Here is a 17,824-nt window from a genome sequence, read left to right as displayed (position 1 = left end):
TCTGTGTATACACTCACCGAGCACTTTATTAGGGACACCTGTACACCTACTTATTCATGTGATTATCTAATCAGCCAATTGTGTAGCAGCAGTGCAATGTATGCTACCATGCAGATACGGGTCAGGAGCTTCAGTTAATGTTCACATCAACCATCTGTGAAAAAAAACGTGACTTTGACCGTGGAATGATTGTTGGTGCCAGACAGGGTGGTTTGAGTATCTTAGCTCTAACAGGGGTCTCTTGTTTGCAGAGAATGGTGTGAAAAACAAAAAACATTGAGTGAACAGCAGTTCTGTGGGCAGAAACGCCTCGTTAATGAGGATGGTCAGTGGAGAAGGGCCAGACTGGTCGAAGCTGTAACGCAAGTAACCTCACATTACAGCAGTGGTATGCAAAAGAGCATCTCTAAACACAAAGCATCAAACCACTAAGTGGATAGGCTACAGCAGCAGAAGAGTAACTTAGTAAGGACTTACTAAGTCCCCATAGCATGTGTGTAATTCATATGACATTAATATTATGGACAAATTAACAACTTCACACAAATAAATGTAAGGCCCCATCACAGGTACAGAGGTATTCCATCACTTTGTAGACACCATTAACTGCTCTGCTGGAGGTTGGCAGAGCAAAGAGACCCCCAGACAGCAACTGGAGATGATATCTACCTGCCTTGAGAGTTCCAAAATAATTCAAAGTTTGTATGTTAAAAACTGGTAAAATACTGTAAGTTGAACCACACAAGGGTGCATGACGCATGTCTACCAAACGGTACGTTTAAAATGCATTCACGATAATGATAAGGTTCATAATCCACCCAAACCAAATCTAACTCGAGGGCAAGAATTTAATAGTCTCCCTTCCAAAATTGGTGAGGGAAGGAGGCAGAAATCCAGAGAAAGGTCAAGAGCATTTATAATGCATTACAGAGAAATCAGCTAACGCACTGCCCAATTAACTGCATAACGAGCTTTCCCAGACTTTGACAGATTTTTCTTTTTCTATTGTTACCGGCACAATTTGGAAAAACTGAGCTGAAACCAATTTATGTGAAACAAAATCACCTCTTTAAAAGATGTCATAAATAGTTTCCCAAACTTTGAAGGTTTTTTTAGATTTGAAAGTAGCCCTTTTTTGGTGAGTTTGAAATCGATCCTTTCCATTGAGCTCCGTGGGTATGCCGATTTGAGAGTTCTGCACAAAGTAAAACCAGAACATGCCAGAGGCAGGTTCTCTCCCTCCATTAATTTCATTCGATTGGCATACCATCCGTGAAAAAGGCCCAATACCGATTACCTGCTAAATATACTGGGAGTATTGGACTGCTGTTGGGAATACTATCTCCCCAGTGGATATACCTTCTGCTGAGCCGAGAAAAATTGATTACTCTGATCTCGGGAAAGGCACGCAGTCATACTGGAATTCAGAATTCAGAATATTTTGGGAGGTTAGATTTACTGGGTTATGCTTGCAGGTAGAGTTTGGCATTACCTCGGTGTGTGGTTTAACATCAGGTGCTTTCAGGCACGTACAGTACCTACAGAAGATACTCATCTTCATCACCCTTCTGTGGTCATTTTCTAGTCAACAGACCACACAATTTAACAGCAGTACTTTCCGCTGATCTGAAGAAAAGTCTGGATTGGATTTTTAACCAGTAATTACAAACACATAATAAATAACTTTAATCCTGGTGAGTCACCATTGTAAAAACCAGGGCTGCAGTCCCCAGATATACAGTGTAAACAAAGCTAACTACTGCTCAGCAAAAGCAACAAATGAAGGAAGGAGGGAATTAATGAGTGAATTATCAAATCAGCAGCATCATAGCCTACACAGTACAAAGCAACATCGATCATTCTTTGGGTTCCCAGTAGCATCCAGATCATGTCTATTGTGCTTATCGCACCCGTGAGGTGGAGTGGAGTTTGCCATAGTATTACTCTCCAACACAAACCGTAAAAGAAACTCCTGTGGAAGCTGGGCTGTGCTGTGTTGCAGTCCTCTGACATCAGGAGCGCTTTGTGGTGGACTGCAGGGTGAAGAAGTGGAGGCTGGCTGTATGTGTTGCTGGGATGGGTGTGTCTGTTTTCACTCTCCAAAACTGACAGATGGTTAAAAAAATACAGAATAAAATGTTGTTGTTTTTTTTAGAAAGTATGAAAACTAGGTAAAAATAAATGGCCCAATGATATTGGGTGAACTCTGTTGCAGAGACTCGACTGATGTACTGTGGTTATAGCTGAGAATGCACAGAAGCTGAAAATCGGTTTTAATGAGATAAAATAAAGAACGACAGGAGCAGGGAGCAACATGAAGGAGGTTCTCAGGCCATCTGAGGAGCGCTTGATGTGCGGCACCCTTTCATTAAGGAGAAAGAGTGAGGAATAAATTACATTTCTTCCTTCCTTGATTTCATTTTATGATGAAAATGATAGGGAATTGTACAACCTTTTCTCCGTGAAGGACATTTTAATCTCATTAAACTTACTGGTTAGCTTAATGCATAAATACATCCAAAGTAAAGAAATATAGTCCACTTTATAGGGCAGACATATAAATTGCAGTGCTTGAAATTTCATATTTTCTTCCCGGATATAAAGTTCAAAATGAAAATTAAACACAGGATTAGGCAAATAAAATTAAACTAGAAAATGAGCAGGCCATCTCGCACGGAACACTGATTCCTAAATAAGTTCATATGGTTGCTAATGCTTGCTTCTTATTCAAATTGGGTTTTCACAGATCATGAATTTCAAACTCTTGTCGGAAGGAATAATTTCAATAATTCTAAGAGAATAACAAAGCGTGCAGCAATAAAGCAACATGTTGCTATTCTATTAGCAACAAATGTATTTGCTATCCAAATAATATGAACATAAATTCCCCCCAATCTCCTAATTCAAAATGGCTGCATTATACCGAGAGAGCTTTCCAGCGAACTCCCAGCTAATGTATTCATCCTCTTTAAATGGCTGCTTTGAGCTTGGCTGATTATTTGTCCAGTAAAAAGATCACCAAAGCTTCCTGCCGAATACCAATTTACACTTCAAAGTTCATTGACACCACTTCATTTACACCAGTTACAGCTTTGCCACTGTTGACAGTTCCCAGAAACAACTGAACACGCTTTTGAAATGAAATGGAGGGCGACCGATATGGGCCCCAGATCAAGCTCACACTCAGGGCACAGCTTTTTAACCAGATTTATTTTCCTCTATTTTGGGCCTTTGGCACCAGCAGATTGCCTTTAAGCTTTGTTCAGACATCACGCCACAAGCCAGCCGAACGGACAGTGGCTTAAGAATCCCCTAGCCTTGAAACCCACAATGATGCGAGATAGCAAAACAAGTCAGCTTTAGTTAGTGCACCAATCTCTTTCTCGATTACCTCCCATAAATATGAAAGTCTTCCTCCTGACCGACTGCTCTCGGAACTACAAAGTGACTCATCGTGCCCTCTATCGATGATGCTGATAAAGTCAAACCAAATGGAAAAGCCAGGGGAAGACAGAATTGTCCGGTTCTCTGGGGTGTGTGTGTGTGTAGGGGGAGTTAGGCTGAGACTGAATGTGTGGAAGAGAGAGGGCGCAGAGGCCGGGGGATAAGACAAAGGGCCACGCTTCAAGAAATTCATTTTGACCCGCTGGAGTGGAACAAGGGGTGTGTAGATGTTTAATTTCAGATTACAAGCCAAACAGATGAGCCCTTGCTGAGACACTGCAATCATTGCCAGGTCGAATACCAGGGGGTGGCAGAACACCAGCTGAATCATGCAGAGAGAGCACAAGACCTGCCAGACCTGCACAATACACAAAAGGTCAAGACTCTTCATCTCCTTGCAGTCCTTCTAAGTGTTCAATGGATGCAATTCAATGAGAGCCACTGTTTAGTGGTGAATGTCTGTATTTGTATAGCGCCTTTATCCAAAGTACAAACCAGCTCATCAGGAGCAAGTGGGGATTAGGTGTCTTGCTCAGGGACACTTTGACACACCCAGGGTGGGATCGAACCGGCAACCCTCCCACTGCCAGATGACTGTTCTGTCCACCTGAGCCAATGCTGCCCTACCTGCGTTACATACTGCAGCTACTGGACAGTATGTTGCACTGGATCACTGAACATCCATCAGCTGATGTGGAGATGATACAATGGTTGGACTGACTGGATAAAGGTATCATTACAGGACTGTAGGTGGCCAGACAGTAGACAGGGTCCTTGGCCTGTGGATGGGTTAACAGGTTCCACAGGAGCTGTAATGATTGCTGTGAGCCGAGCTCTCATACCCTGGATTTGGGCTGTCAAGATACTAAAGAGATGAACACCAGCCCTGTTAGCAACCTGACGTTTGTCTCACACATTTTCTGGAGTCTGGAGTCTCACCGAGTTCTGCCTCTACCACCACTGAGTTTCATTACTGTGATCTGGCAGATTATTGCGAATAATCGCAAAGGGGTGCAGAAGAAATCCTTCAGAGTCCAGACGAGATGTAGTTTAAGGTTTTAGACAAATGAGTCGAGATGAGCTTGATGGCCTGTTGTTATCAATGTAATCTTTTTTTAAATTTTATTATTTTTTATTTTTATGTGAGTGTCTGTGTGCCGTCTATATCCTTTAACAGACTCTGTAGAGCAGAAGTAGCCTGCATTATATTGAAAATCAGAATATAGTTCCTGGCATTTATCATCAAGGCTACATACATACACCAGCCTTTAAATGTTTGCAGGGTTTATTTGATTCTCCCATTCAGGTATATGCTCCGACTTGATTAAACCAATACAGTGTATGATTTAATATAATTAAGCCACTGATGTAGCACTGTAGTTCCACCTTTCACACATAATACATTCAAAGACCATTGAAGTAGGCTAGATTACAGACCCACTGCACCTCAGAGATGAATGAGTAATGACTCGCACACAATCACGACTTGAGAGCTCTATACAAGAAAAAAATATATTGGCCCTTGCGTAGAGACATCTGACCTTTTTAACTATAATTAAACAATAGGGCCATGGTTATTCCCTTTAATGAAGTGTCTTCTTGAATACAGAGTTGTCATGCAAGAAGGTTTATGATTTTCTTCAGCATGCACCAAGAAAACATTCCCCAAACCATTACAATACCACCAGCAGCCTGCAGCATTGGCACAAGGCAGGATGGATCCAGGGATTCATGCTGTTTATGTCAAATTCAAATCTGACCATCTGCTTGTCGCAGCACAAATAAAGATTTTCTTCAGACCAGGCAACATTTTTCCAGTCTTCAGTCTTTCATGTTTGGTGATGCCCACTGAAGCCTCATCTTCCTGTTCTTAGCTAAAAAGGAGTGGCATTCTGCGGCTGAACCCCATCTGCTTCAAGGATCAACAGGTTATACATTCAGAGATGGCCTGTTGTAAACAGCTGTAATTTGAGCATTTGTGGTATCTGCTAAGTTGAATCTGCATATTCTCCTCTGATCTCTTTACACAAACAATTACCTCTCACTGGAGGCTTTTTTAAACTCTAGAGACTGCAGTGCATGGAAATCTCAAGAGGGCAGCTGTTTTGGAGATCCTGGAGCCACCATGTCTGGCACCAACAATCATACTGTGGTCTAAGTTAGTTATATCACACACCTTGACCACTCTTATGTTTGGTGAAATAATAACTAAACCTCTGCACCTTGTCTGCATGCTCATCTAAATGCAGCGATGTGTGTGGAGGATGGGGGGGGGGGGGGGCTGTGTATAAAAAGATCCGGAATTTTGACATGGTAGAACTAAAATGTATAAAACTACTCTTTCATTAATTATGCACATTAATATGTGAAGTGTTTGGTTAAAAATCTAAAATTGTGGGGCATGCTACAGGCCTGTAAGTTAAACCGTTCAGCCCTCACAGATATGCATTTGGTCTCTGAAAGGCATATTCACAAGCATCACTGTGTGTTGACGTGTGGGTATAAAATGACTGAAACACTGAAGAAGAGTCCCACCATGCTGCTGAGCTGCCAAGTAACTCTGGACTAATTATTGTAATTATGTGTAGCGGTTTAGGTTAAATACATGATGAGGTGTTCTTACAGAGGATACATTTAAGGCACTGAGCTACACTATATCTAAAATACAATGAAAATCATTTGGCAAATTACCTGTAAGGTGATGCTTTATATTTTTATAATTCTTGATGTTCTCATTGACTGCAGCTTCCCTTTCCTCCGTCAGTCTTCTATTCTCCATTTGAAGTCTTTTCACTTCATTTTCTACACTGCGCTCTGTGCCTGAAGGAGTGGAAAACTACACCAGTCAAAGTATAATGGAAAATAAAAAGGATGGTTGCGATTCAATACTCGCCGATATGCAGCAAGTGTAACAGCAGAGCACACTTGTGTAAATGGGACACACACTCCCAGGGGCATCGCGCAAGCCACAATTTAGGGGAGGCACAATTATTTCTTCTTCTTTTTTTGGTGGGGGGGCGGGGGTCCGGGGGCCCACATTTTGAGAATAATGATGCAAGTTCCTGCAATTTAACAGCTCGACTCAGATTTGGGGGAGACTTATTTTAAAATTCCACTAAATCAGCTTTGTGACTTGAAGTAACTCCCCACCTAACATTAAAGTAAGTACTGTATCTTGTATATTTATTTTGAGATTTTCATGTCTGGTAAGTATTTACGCTGTTGTAGATACTGTACCTGTATGAAAATATCACAGAAGAGGAAACTGTTCCTAGTGTCAACACTGATGGAATAACATACAATCCCCCCTCCCTTCATCATTTTTGGATTTATAATTCTGCTTAATAAGCAGAAGGACCTCAGGCCGTTCCCTCTCGAGAAAGAAAATCTGAAAACCTGAGAGTGGTACGCAGCTATGTTTCAAGTGCCTGTGAATCGTGTGAATATATTATGTGATATTTCAAGAGGAAGGGATGCTTGGATGGATAGGAGACAGCTAATGAATGTAAACCAATGAAACGTCTACCGTGTTGCTGATGTTAGCAATAATGATACCATAATTGAGGGCTGTGGGCTGGTGAGCAACAACTTAGACAGTTTATAGTTATTCAGTGAAGTTTTTAAGTTTATTGGTCAGTTAACATTGTAAACTAACATTAGCACCTTTCTCTGGCAATTTTATAATGAAATAAACACAGCATTGCTGTCCCGTAATTTGTAAATTAATCAATTTACTTCCCAACATACTCAACTGCAAACTTCCTTCAGTACAGGACTACAACCTGCACAACGCTGCAACCCTATTGGCTCAGGAGGCTACCTGGTCTGCAGGTGTGGAGTGGAGTGAGTGTGGTGGGGGAAATGGAGGATGAGACAGGGGAGGATGAACCACTGTACCAGCCCAGGCCCAGGCACCACAAAACAGACTGATTTCTTGATGTTTCCACTGCCGGTTTGTTTTGGCAATTTTATTCCTATTTTCTAATGCCCCCATTTGGGCAGGCATGTTCCGGCCCTCAGTCAATAGGCATGCACACTCCAGTGTCAATTCTGTTCAGTTCATATGTTTTAATTACATGGTAGCCACGGAGTGCCTGCAGCTCCTTTACCTGTGACTTTCTTAACAATATAGCACTCGCTCGCCATGTTGCTTAACTACTGCATACGTTTACATATGATTCTGCACGTCTTGGACTTTATTAAAAAAAAATAGATTTCTCAAATATTTGGCTTGCTATTTCCAGTTAATGTTTAATAATGTTTAATAGCCTGAAAGGTCATCCCCTAGTCATAATAACTAACTCAATTGAAGATGACCAAGATGTATCTCGTTTCCTTGAAATGGTTTCGCACAACTCCTCCTTTAATCTCTACTTCTTCTGGGGTTGCGGCTGTTGCTTGTTTTGTACTTTGTTTGCCCTGTGCCTGAAGAAGCATCATCGTGATTTAGCGTACCAGAAGAAAAAGCACAGAGCAGTCACACAGCACCAGGGCGTCCAACTTTCCACTTATTTCCAATTAAACAGTTCCAACCTTTTAATCACTTCATTACTTAAGTGCAATTTTGAGTTGTTTTGGAATGGAAGGACATTGCAGCATAATGCTGCTTGCTGGGAGGCATAAATAGAAGGGAACGCTGAATAGGAATATGCATTGACTGGCTGTAAGCCATTTTCCTATTGTCTATTTATTAAGGATGGTTAGGCACGGATGAAGGGTTGATAACAGAAATAGACTGGATCGGTTTACATTCATTTGCGGGCACAAGGCCTCACATCCTTTCCTCGGCAAAAGAAATACAGATGGAAAACGTATAGTTTCAAAATAACATCGTATAGTGATTAGCAGTTTATTTTTTATAGCACTCGTGCTGATTACTTCCTCTGATGCAGCAGAGACAGAGAGTACAACGTTATCTCTATTGACCAGATGTGTCAATTCTTTGAAGAACAAAGTACATCTGGAACAAAAGGGGAAGTTAAATTTATTTCAACAAATGCTATGGTTTGATCTTTAACAAATTGGTAAAGTTACATTCACTTGCTGCTTACCCATTGAGGTTTCCAACATCATATAATGCTTTAGCTGTCGATTTAATTGTAATAACATGGGTTAAATCAGCAAGCTAATTCCAACATGATACAGATTAAAACAAGAAAGTAAAGCTACATATAAAATAAGTAATCAAGTACGGATGTACTGTCCTGCTCAATCATTACCACAATTAAGTAACTTTATTAAGGACAGGACATCCACTTAAAAAGCAGCCACAAAATGCATAAAATGGAGACAGCTAGTCATTGTAGATATGCTCATTGTGGATTAAATGCTAAAATGCCAGAAGTAACAACTTTTACGACTGATAATGGAATGAATTAAAACATATATGCATGTAAATTTTAAATTTTAAAACAAGAATAAACTCATTTTAAAAATGGGTGCATAATTTCTCAGCAGAGGAATTCCTTTGATTCCTTCCTCAGAGTACTACAGTGAAAAAGGGGTGGACTGAAACCCCACTGGAGAAGACGTTTATCAGTGACAGTGGCATGGCAGGTTTGAAAGCAAAAGCAAGCAGATTTTGTCACAAATATATTGCAGAATATGAACAAATGGGAGGCAGTGTTCCTTCATAGAACAGGGAAGATTGAGGGGAAGATGACAAGCCCATATATCCAGGTACATCACTGTCTAAAGGACAGAGTATGTTGTCACTAATGCCATAGGTTTTATGACAACATTACTGTTGTCATAAAACCTCACAAATGTTCAATTTACATTTCCGCCAGTTTAGTGCCAACCTTTTTCCACCACGTTTTTCAGAATGTGGTTGGAAGCAAATCTGGGATGGAGGTACATTTCAATAGCGAACGCTCCAGAAAGCACTTTGGGTGGATTGAGAGCCGTCCAGTTCAGCGTGATTCATGCCGCCTGGACCTTAATGCAGATTCAGAGGCAGGGAGCTGGAGTGTTTTTCCCTCGCTCGCCCATTAGCCGCCATTTAAAACAGCTTCTCTTAAAAAAATGTAAACATAAGCCATTTTTGTCAGACACACAGTTTGTAGAATAGTATACACTGCAAAAAACGACCATCTTATCAAGTGTTTTTAGTTCTCAAATTAGACTTAAGATCTTATTTTATTTCTCTCAAGTAGATAATATTATCTTGTATTAAGTTACCGTTAACTTGACAAGTGAAATTTTCTCACCCATCGGCAAATCTTGAAATGAGTCAAACCTTCTCATGTGATTGGTAGTTTCTTTGTCTCATTTAGCAAAATAGTCATAGAAATAAGATTTCTAGGAGACTCTGCAATAGCACCACTATTGGTGATGACTATTTAATTATTTATCAGGGACAACACAAGTAGACATTGTTATAGGTTAACAACATGAAACAGATGCATACAAGGTCCCCCTGTCCCCGTTTAGGTCTTTCAATAAAATAGATTTCAATACATACAAATTACATGACGAAAAAGAAGAAGAAAAAAAAACTGTTCTTCACAAAAAAACTACAATAAATATCTTGTGGTGTGTGTATGTGCATGCATGTGTGTACAGGCATGTATACTCAATAAAAAGGTCTTTGTGATGAATGATGAGTTTTGGAATATGCGTTTGAATATGACTGAAGTCTTGTTTGGACAGAATACCAGTCTTTAGATGTCACATTTGTTCAATTGCATGTCAGATTAGGAATGGCAGATGCAACCAAAGAAGCAAATTAACTACATTTTGCTGCCTAACAGTCAAACATGTTTACACTTGACACCATTCACAGATGAAAACTGCAACAGGAAGATGCATTAGCTGGAAAGATGAACAAGAGAAAACGAGTAACTCCAAGGTTTTTGACGTTTTTTGTGGTTGCTCAGAAATACAAAGCAGTTTAATGGTTGAGAAATGAATGTGGCTTTTTTATATTAGCAGCACACATCAGTATCAGGGAGTGGAGTGAAAGGGCCGTCCCTTTTAATGAAACTCAGCCACTTTAGAATGAGATCTGGATTTCTTCCTGAATAGCAGCACAGCGTGTGCCTCGGTGCAACTTGGCAGCATTCAGCCTTGTGGTTCAATTCAACTTTCCACAAAACAGAGTGGTGTATTGCTTCGCAGATTAGAGGGGTTTGACTCTAGCTCAGTCACAACTACCCACTGAAAATTCAAGTGTGCCAAGGTCGATGAATGAGAGAACATTCTGGAAGGGTTCTGAGCAGACAGCCTTTCTGCACCCCTATTCCTTGCCTGTCCAGAAGGTTATTCTTTCAAACCAATTTGGGCATTTGAATTTGCAGTTCACTCAGAAAGCGTGTCAGCTTAATGTGGCCAGAATTACACCGGGAGCAGAGCAGTTGTGTGGTTTATTTATAAATAAAAAAAACTGTAGTCCACCAGCTAATTCTTGTGGGCTGCTCGGAAACTGCCTTTAGAAACATGGTTAAAAAGCCTTGCACATTATTAATGAAATATCACAACATCACAATTAATGACATATCTCAAGTAATATTAATTAGCATTGTTAACATTGCACCCGCACATAACAGTTTTGAAACTGCAAAAATTACTTTTCCTAAGTATATTTTATGAGAAAAACCTTCTCTTGAATGTTACTTATTTACTTATTTGGTGGAGTTTAAAGTTTTTTGAAGGCAAAGTAACTACTTCTTTGGAAAACCAGTCATTCAAAGTATATTAGCCTATTGAAATATTTCCATGTATAGCCAAAGACTGTGGGGGAGTAGGGAGATTTGGCTTTAGATCCCCATGCCATTGGAACAGTACTAATTACATCTGTTCACTTGGCAATAAAACATATAAACAGCAATTTGTACATTGATATACATAGGTACTGTACATTTTTCATTTTAGCGTAGCTTTCCCCGGGGGGAAAAAAATGGAGTGCACTGTTATCTATGAATTAAATAGGTTACTGTTACAACCCAAAATCTACCCATCGTAAAACAACATGGGGAACACAGTTTGGACACAGCACTGAAGTCCCTAGTGCCCAAAAGCAAAGTTCAAAATAAACTTCCACAAAAGTAGTGCGAAATACATTTATTATAAAGACATACAAAACCCAAAAAGAAGGTCGTTCATAACACTGACATTTTTGGAACTCGGAAAATGACACTGAAATATTTAATTTTATTAAATTGGTGTATATATTTCAGCACATTGCAATTCATAATAAACTAATAATCTCAATTCCATTTGCCCAAACAGTAACTGTCATATAAAGTGCAATCAAATAACCAGCTATTGGATAAACTTGTAAAATGGCCAATCCAGAAGCTAATGGCATTAGAAAAGCAATGAGGCTTTGCACTCTCGTGGATTAACACAATGGTAAGATAAAGCTAGCCACTGCTTGCATGGGCTGTAGCCATCAGCGTGACATGATATTTCCTGAATTCGAAATTATTGGTCACTTCCATGAAACAGCAGATTTTGTCCTGGTCCATTTTTATGTTCTCTCTAGTCACAGCTGTTAATCTCACTCCTTTGTCTAATTTCGACATAATCTGATTGATTAACTTGATTAACAGCATTATTTGTTTGCATTTTACCGATGCCAAATCTATACCAGGACTTTAGAGTTTTCTGAGGTATGGATCTGTGAGGGTCTACTGCACAAATTGTTGCAGTTGGAGCTCGACACATGCAGACCAGGTGGAAGTAGGGCCCACTGAAGATTCCTGACCTTATGCACTGCATTCCCCAAAGCGCTTTTCAATCAATTCTTCTTATTCACCTATTCACACACACACGCATACGCACACACACAGACCTCCAGCGGTGTACGCACACACGCGCGCACAGTAATGTGACCATGCAAGGCACCAATCAGCTCATTGGGAACAATTGGGAGTGAGGAATCCTGCTCAGACACACTTCAACACACCCAGGGCAGGGGATCGAACCGGCAACTCTCCAACTTCCAGACTGCAATTGAGTATTATAATTGCTCTTCTCATACAAAAATTCACAACTAGATTACACATTAAAATGTGTGAGGCTTCATTTGCGTAATCCTAATTAATTAGTATTTAGACTAATTGGATTTGAATATAAATTCCATGAAACACATAAACGATGTTTGCTATAAATAGGGCGTAGAAGTGATAGCTGAGGCTTCGTTGCTACAGCTGAACTCTCTTTACATTACATTTACATTTATTGCTTTATTTGAAGATTTGGCACATGGCGTACTTCGGCGTGCATCTTCAAAGACTGAGCCAATTTATTTTGCTCAGACACTTCCGACTGCCCAGACACCTCTCTGAGTCTGTGCAACACACTGGAGCCAGAACAAATGTCGTTCCTGTGCAATTCCACAACACGTTCAGGTGCTTTCCATCCTCAGCTTCTCGGGGACTGGTACGGGACAGTGAAAACATATCGCCGTCGCCCTCCAAGGTAATTCCAGACAGCAATGTGTCGAGTATAATTTGTCCAGTGTGTTCATCCAGTGTACACAACTGTGAAACAACATCCCCGGTGGCTGAGTGCTTAGTTTGTGAGCTAGGATGTTCTTTTTTGCCTCCAGTTTAATGTAAAACCATTTTTGTTTTACCTGTTCCATAGTACGTGGAACTGGAGTTATGTCTGGCCAGGCTGTACACTGTTGTGTACATTGATGTGTACATTTTCAAAGGTTAGTGCCCTTGCTGCATTGGAATTTTAAGTTAAGTGAATTTGAGAAGACAAGTTGTTTACACACATTTGTGTAAATAATTCAATTAATATGAATCCTCTGTTGGCAGGTCTGGAACATTGTGGAAAATAACTACATTAGCCATCTAGTTCACTAATCCATTAACTGAGGTGCATTGATTGAAGTGTTCTTCAAATACCCCACCCCCAACATGACAGACATCCCACAATTTCACATGCCACATCATCAGGCCTACTCTTTATTTCTAAGCATACTACATATTTTGAGACTGTCCACTGTCTAAATCCGACTGTGCACTGTCCTTTTCAGAAATGTTCACTCAGAGTAGTGATCGCTTCAATGAAGGCCTTCAAATGCAGTGTCTTCTGTTTAGACTCAGGCACTAATTAATGTTTCTGTTGTTAAAAAGTATACTTACACATATGTACTGAGAGATTTACTTTTGGTTAGGAAAGTGAAACATTCCTAGTACCTTTTTTTCAAGTGTACCTTATACAAGTTTGTCAGTTGTTATGGTGAGTTTATTTACAATTAGTTACAGCAAAGCAAGTAGCCATGTTGGCTTTTTGGTTTGCGTGTCTCCAGCATTCAAAGTGAAATACTGTAGGCACATTCATGACATGGGATGTTCACATTCACTTCCAACAGTCACTTTCTATGTCATTACAACGCAATGTGAACATCAGGAAAAAACATTTTTCATCAGGTTGAGTCCAGATTTCCACACATTGACTTCTGTGGAAGCATCGTTTACACGGCATTTGTCATGATCCATCATAAACCCACCAATTAACTCAAAGAAAGATTAGTGTTTCATTTGGATGTCCGCTCGTTTAATTCCTTAAGCCACTAATTGCATTTTGGCCGTGAAGCTTTTTTCTGGATTATTTGGGATTATCGGATGTTTACCGTAAATGTTTAACAAAGCGTGGAAGATGCCAACAAAAAATAAATAAAGAATCCTGCCTCGTGCCTGGGAGAAAGCAGCCAAAGAGTGGGCGTCGCAGACCTGTCTACTCCTAAAATTAAAAAGAGGGATGTACTTTCACAAAGTTGTTTTTTCTTCTTTTTGCCACAGAACACTTTCAATACGGTTGACATTAGGTCACAATACCTTTTAAAAATGCAAGAGGCGTTGCTGAGCATGCCAGAAAATTGGACTCTTTTGAATCCAACATTACTTTTACCATTCATCGTTATTACTGATGGGAAGTGTAGTCTAACTACAAAGAGCAGCACAGTGCAGGTTTTCTGAGGGCTGAATCAATAGGCACAACAATGCAACTTTTCCTGCAGCAGTAGGAAAAATGCCATTTTGACATACAAATCATAGTACCTCCACAAGCAACTGCAGGGAAATAGCCCCATTCATTATCAAATATTCTCTGTTCATTGTGTAACACTGGCCCATTTATATAATATATAATATTGAATTAAATGTACTGTATTTATAAGTACATTACAGAAGTTACAGCCTTCAGAATCAATGTGGGTAGGGAATGCGGAGCTGGCTGTTTGGCATAAATGCAGTTGTTTAGGCCCATAGCCAAACAATTTATGTTCTAAAAGTTATATTTTTTCTTTCAATTTTAACTTAAGGCATTTTAAGGCATTTTAACTGTTCATTGTGCACAGGATGTGAATGCTGACAACTGCCCAATTATGAAATATTATAATATTAATATCACTGAATTCCCCACCTTCCCCTTTTGAATGCCTCTTTGAAATATCTATGAAAAAGGGCTATTGGGACTTTAATGACTTTAGGGACAGGAAGGACCTCAGTTTAACCTCATCCAACGCACTGCATCTTCCACAGAGCAGAACATAACTGATGGTCATCAGGGGTGTTGGATTGGTCTCGGTCCGGAATTCCCCCACACCTCTTTCAGCTGCAAACTTTTCCTCCTTGGTGGTCCGTTCCATGGAAGTTCTGGCCGAGTCTGCACCTGCTCAGCATTATGGGACTGACATGAGAAGAACACAGGGTGACGTGGCCCCCAAGCTGAGGTCCACCTGGCAGGGGTTTGCGCAATTGTCATTTGCCATTTGTAGCATGCCTAGAACGGTCTTAACATTAGCGGGAGAAATCCATTGGGGCGAAAAGATAAAGAAAATATTTAAAAAACAGACTGCAACTATACAGATAAGAAAACACTTTTTCCTCCTCTCTTTCTTAGTAAACTTGTTTTCTTCCGCAGGCGAGAGTCGCTCTTACAACCCATTCTAGTCCCGGGCCTCATCGCAGGCTGTGGCCATCGCCTCTGAGGAGAGGAAAATGGCAGGTCATTAAAAAAAGCACTTTCCTCCGGCTTCAATTTTCACAAAGCCCTTAAATCACGCTCTGAAGCCTGTCGGCACCCCAACGGCCAATAAATCCCATCAATCCCAGCTCCCTGCTAGGGCTGGCCGATACAGGCCACATATCATATCACGATACTTTTGGCCTCACCAGTCATATCGCTGTGTATTGCGATGCGTCGAACAGTAAGACCGAATTTAGTCTGGCTAGGATTCAAATAATACAGGTTCTTAGATTTGGCTCAGTTAGATGATCTTTTTGTTACTTCGCAGACATTGTTTAGCAAGTTCTGAAATCCCAGAGAACAAAAGTTGGGGTTGCATCTGAAAAATGTAACGCTGGCATATATTATGATAAAAGTAAAAGTTTAGAAGAAATGGCAGTTGTATAGAGGCCTTTGGGCAGCAGCAATAACTACGGATTCAGATGACTCGGTGATGCCTATATTACAATTTCTTTCAGATTAAAAATGTTTCTGGTTTGCGGTTTGTTATATTTTTATCCCTTTTTTTAAACATGCCATCCTGTGACATCATGCAGGCACTGTTAAGGCCAGGCTCTGCTTTCTCACAACTCTCCGTGTGAAGAAAAGCAGTGATTATAATTGGATGGGGAATTTAAGCTCCTTTGTAAATAAAACCACAAATGTAGTAGAAAAATCAGCCTCATCACTTGGCCAGTGTAGTTGTAACTTTGGTAATGTTCTGTGATTCTGGAACTCTTTCCTACATTCCTTTTGGCAGCAATACAATAAATGTGTTGTGTGTAAAATGACACACATTAAGGGAGATTTATTTTAATAGTGGGTAATAATTTTTATTCCCGAAGAGATAGGTGTCAAAATACCAGTATATTTTACCTGTCACACCCATTATGATGTCATGATGATCATACAAAGATGTTTAGTTTTATGTTTTATTACATATTAGGGGGGCCATTGGCCATTTCTCCATACTTTCAAGATAGTACTGTTTTTGAACTCAAATTATCTCCCAAGAAGGTGAAACTTAGCTAAGTGTTTACCAAGATTCTAAGCATACCTTAAAATCAACCAAGAAATGGTTAACAGACCAGAAAATTGTTGTGTAATGTCCGTGTCGGTCGTTGAACATTTTTGGGCACATACTAAAGGATCTTGAAAGACTCTGTCCGGAGAAATGCTTTAGAGACCCCCTCCATCCCCCCCATTATGTTCACCAATCTCATAAAACACTACATGTAAAGTGCGGGTGGTCCATTGCCGCCCTGCGCACTAACGCTCGTTCCCGTGCAAACCAGACCTCACCACGACCCCCTCGTTCCCACCGGGACACGAGCGGGTGGAGAAACCGCCGTGAGCGAACCGCGCGGCCGTATCCCCTCTCCACAAATTAGCCGCCCGCTGAGCCACCCTCATTATTTCTCCCGGTGTCTGCAGGCTACAGACGTCCAGCAGAAAGCCTCCCTCCCTCCAGAGGAGCCGCTTCATTAGTCGCCTGTCAGGCTCCTTTAGAGCTCTGTTCCACTTTCTACATCACTCGCAAACTCGGCAACGGAGAACCGTTTGCGTCAGAACCCATAACCAGAACTTTTCACACGCGAATCTTAGTTCGTGATTCTGTGTTGTGCTTAATAACTTTTAAGATACAATGTAGAGTGGGGATTGTGTCTTTTGCCTGAATATGCCGCCTGAATTGCCCGAATATGCAGAATGCGGCCTGTAGCGTAGTGGTTAAGGGACCTGCGAGGTCGGCGGTTCGATCCCCGGTGTCGCCACAATAAAATCCATACAGCCGTTGAGGCCCTTAACCCTGCATCCACGGGGTATTGTCTCCTGCTTAGTCTAATCAACTGTATGTCACTCTGGATCAAGAGCATCTGCCAAATGCCATTAATGTAATGTAATGAATATGTTTGGGCAATTGAGCTGAAATAATTTAACAGCCTTATTAAAAAATGTCAAAAATTAAATTACTTGGGAGTGTGGGGGAAGTGGTGTGTGGCTGACATTTCTGCTGATCAATCTTTTCTATGGTATCTTAAAAAAAAAAAAGAAGGTTTGGAAGTCCACCAAAAGCTGGTTGAGCTGGTCTGGCTATCCAAGATGAGAATGATGAGAATGATGATGATGATGATGATTGTATATTGTTTATTATTTTGCTAATGGTTGTTGACGTTGCAGTTGTTTACGATAACGTTGCTGTTGTCGATGATTTTTCCGATGCTGTTCTTGACATTGCAGTGCCGCCGTCTACGTTATTTCACTGATCATGATTCACGTTGCAGCCGTTTATGAAGACGTGGTCATCGTTGATGCTGTTTCTGATGTTGTTCCTGATGTGGCGCTGTTGTTAATGATTGCCAATGCGTTGTTGTCGTGGACGCAGCCGCAATGCAGGGAGGCCTGATAAGAGGCA

This window comes from Conger conger, chromosome 17 (assembly GCF_963514075.1).
Source record: "Conger conger chromosome 17, fConCon1.1, whole genome shotgun sequence".
In the NCBI taxonomy this organism is placed as follows: domain Eukaryota; kingdom Metazoa; phylum Chordata; class Actinopteri; order Anguilliformes; family Congridae; genus Conger; species Conger conger.
Note: the sequence above shows the minus strand (reverse complement) of the source record.